A 3,197-nucleotide genomic window follows, 5' to 3' on the forward strand; every position below is an offset into this window, starting at 1 on the left:
TTGGGGAAACTTAGAGCGGTTATTTCGTGCTGTGCAGAAATTGAGGTTGTACTCGTATGCTCTGCATAAGAATATAGCTTTATTTGACGCATTTTATGCGTTGCTCTGGGTATTTTGCGCTGAAGCGATGTGGAATTGCTGACGAGTGTGTGCTTTCGGGATAGTGACCTGACTGTGTGTGCTTGGATGCGAGGAAGCGTTTGCTGACGTTGCGAGGTGCTACATCAACGCTCTGTCGGTGCCGGTGCGAAGGTGTGCTGCGGTTGGTTGTATAGTGTTTCGTGCAGTTTTCGGATTGTGTGTCATTATGCGATACCTTCTGTGGTGCGTTTTGCGCTGGATTTTTCCGGTGGAAAGTTTCAATTTCGGGTAGAACCGTTTTTGATCTGGTGCTAGTTATGCGGCGTGCGGAGGGGACTACAACCCAAAGTATGCTGCGTCGTGCTCTATTATTCGCTTCTTGATCTACCTATTTTTAGGTGGAACTGTTGAAGTGAGGATCATATTTTTGTCTTTCTGTGCAAAAAGATTCTCGGCTATTAATGGCGGCTTTGAGAAAAGCTGCGAGTGGCCTAGCGACTGTTTCGGCGGTTGCGGGGCTGTTTGCGGCTGGCCTCTGTGTTGTTGTTTTGTGCTGGGGGCGACTTGTCGTCTTCTTTAGTATGGAGGATATAAACCTGGTTGATCCTGCCAGTAGTCATACGCTTGTCTCAAAGATTAAGCCATGCATGTCTAAGTATAAACATTTTGTACTGTGAACTGCGATGGCTCATTATATCAGTTATAGTCTACTCGATAGTACCTTACTACTTGGATACCCGTAGTAATTTCTAGAGCTAATACATGCATCAATACCCAACTGCTGGTCGAGGCGAGTAGCATTTATTAGATTGAAACCAATGCAGTCTTCGGGCTGAGTATGGTGTTGAGTCATAATAACTGTGCGGATCGCGCTTTTGCGCGATAAATCGATTGAGTTTCTGCCCTATCAGCTTTAGATGAGTAGAATATGAGGCCTACCATGAGCATTAACGGGTAACGGAGATTAGAGTTTGATTCGAGAGAGGGAGCTTTAGAAACGGCTACCACATCCAAGGAGGGCAGCAGGCGCGTAAATTACCAATCTGTACACAGGGGAGTAGGTGACACAAAAAAAAAAAAATAACATTGCTGTGGCTCTTCGAGTCGGGCAATTGGAATGAGAACAATTTAACTCCCTTAACGAGGATCAATTGGAGGGCAAGTCTGGTGCCAGCAGCCGCGGTAATTCCAGCTCCAATAGCGTATATTAAAGTTGTTGCAGTTAAAAAGCTCGTAGTTGGATTTCTGTTTTGGATGTCCGGTCCGCTCCCTCTGGGAGTGTGTACTTATGGATATTCGAGGCATTTTTTGTGAGGCTGCCTTTCTGCCATTAAGTTGGTGGGTTGGTGGGCTTGCATCGTTTACTGTGAAAAAATTAGAGTGTTAAAGCAGGCGTTTGCTCATTTGAATACATTAGCATGGAATAATAAGATACGGCCTTGGTGGTCTATTTTGTTGGTTTGCACACCAGGGTAATGATTAATAGGGACAGTTGGGGGTATTCATATTTCAGCGTCAGAGTGAAATTCTGGATCGCTGAAGATGAGCTTAGGCGAAGCATTACCAGGATGTTTCATTATCAGGAAGGAGAGTTGAGGGATTGCGAAGATGATTTGATATACCTTCTTATTCTTAAACCATAAAATATGCCGATCGCGGAATGGGGCATGTCTTTTACTTTAATGGAACTTTTTCCAGCCGCGTTTGAAAAATTACAATATTCTTGGTTTTCGCGGGGAGAAAATTATGTTCCCCAAGGCTGAAACTTAAAGGAAATTGACGGAAGGGCACCACCAGGAGTGGAGCCTGCCGTTTAATTTGACTCAACACGGGAAAACTTACCAGGTCCAGACATAGTAAGGATTGACAGATTGAGAGCTCTTTCTTGATTCTATGGGTGGTGGTGCATGGCCGTTCTTAGTTGGTGGAGTGATTTGTCTGGTTAATTCCGTTAACGAACGAGACCTCCGCGTGCTAAATAGTTCCGCTTACCATTTTTGGTAGGTTTGTGGACTTCTTAGAGGGACTTTTGGGTAATCAAACCAAAGGAAGTTGGAGGCAATAACAGGTCTGTCTGTGATGCTCTTAGATGTTCTGGGCCGCACGCGCGCTACACTGATGCGTTCAACGAGTATACAACCTTGATCGATAGGTCTGGGTAATCTTGTGAATGCGCATCGTGCTAGGGATAGACTGTTGCAATTTTCAGTCTTGAACGAGGAATTCCTAGTAAACGCAAGTCATCAGCTTGCATTGATTACGTCCCTGCCCTTTGTACACACCGCCCGTCGCACCTACCGATTGAATGACTCGGTGAAAAATTGGGACCGTGAGTCTGTTTGCTTTATTGCGAGTGGATTGATGGGAACTTTTTTAAATCCTCGCCATTTAGAGGAAGGTGAAGTCGTAACAAGGTTTCCGTAGGTGAACCTGCGGAAGGATCATTACCACACCTAAAAACTTTCCACGTGAACCGTTTCAACCCAATAGTTGGGGGTCTTACTTGGCGGCGGCTGCTGGCTTTATTGCTGGCGGCTACTGCTGGGCGAGCCCTATCAAAAGGCGAGCGTTTGGACTTCGGTCTGAGCTAGTAGCTTTTTTATTTTAAACCCTTTACTTAATACTGATTATACTGTGGGGACGAAAGTCTCTGCTTTTAACTAGATAGCAACTTTCAGCAGTGGATGTCTAGGCTCGCACATCGATGAAGAACGCTGCGAACTGCGATACGTAATGCGAATTGCAGGATTCAGTGAGTCATCGAAATTTTGAACGCATATTGCACTTCCGGGTTAGTCCTGGAAGTATGCCTGTATCAGTGTCCGTACAACAAACTTGGCTTTCTTCCTTCCGTGTAGTCGGTGGAGGAGATGCCAGATGTGAAGTGTCTTGCGGTTGGTTTTCGGACCGACTGCGAGTCCTTTTAAATGTACTAAACTGTACTTCTCTTTGCTCCAAAAGTGGTGGCATTGCTGGTTGTGGACGCTGCTATTGTAGCGAGTTGGCGACCGGTTTGTCTGCTGCGGCGTTAATGGAGAAATGCTCGATTCGTGGTATGGTTGGCTTCGGCTGAACAATGCGCTTATTGGGTGATTTTCCTGCTGTGGCGTGATGGA

At 45.7% G+C, this 3,197-nt stretch overlaps 3 non-coding genes across 3 annotated transcripts; all 3 read left to right on the top strand.

The window, feature by feature from the left end:
* Positions 1–675: 675 nt before the first annotated feature.
* Positions 676–1,638, top strand: PITG_33334 (the record flags this gene model as incomplete). Its single annotated transcript, XR_009934728.1, has 1 exon — positions 676–1,638. It is a non-coding gene; the product is annotated as an 18S ribosomal RNA (ribosomal RNA).
* Positions 1,639–1,835: 197 nt separating this feature from the next.
* On the top strand, positions 1,836–2,528 carry PITG_33335 (the record flags this gene model as incomplete). Its single annotated transcript, XR_009934729.1, has 1 exon — positions 1,836–2,528. It is a non-coding gene; the product is annotated as an 18S ribosomal RNA (ribosomal RNA).
* A 222-nt stretch (positions 2,529–2,750) lies between these two features.
* Positions 2,751–2,905, top strand: PITG_33336. The gene has a single exon (XR_009934730.1). It is a non-coding gene; the product is annotated as a 5.8S ribosomal RNA (ribosomal RNA).
* Positions 2,906–3,197: the final 292 nt, after the last annotated feature.

The sequence above is a fragment of the Phytophthora infestans genome, genomic scaffold (assembly GCF_000142945.1).
Source record: "Phytophthora infestans T30-4 supercont1.52 genomic scaffold, whole genome shotgun sequence".
NCBI lineage: Eukaryota > Oomycota > Peronosporomycetes > Peronosporales > Peronosporaceae > Phytophthora > Phytophthora infestans.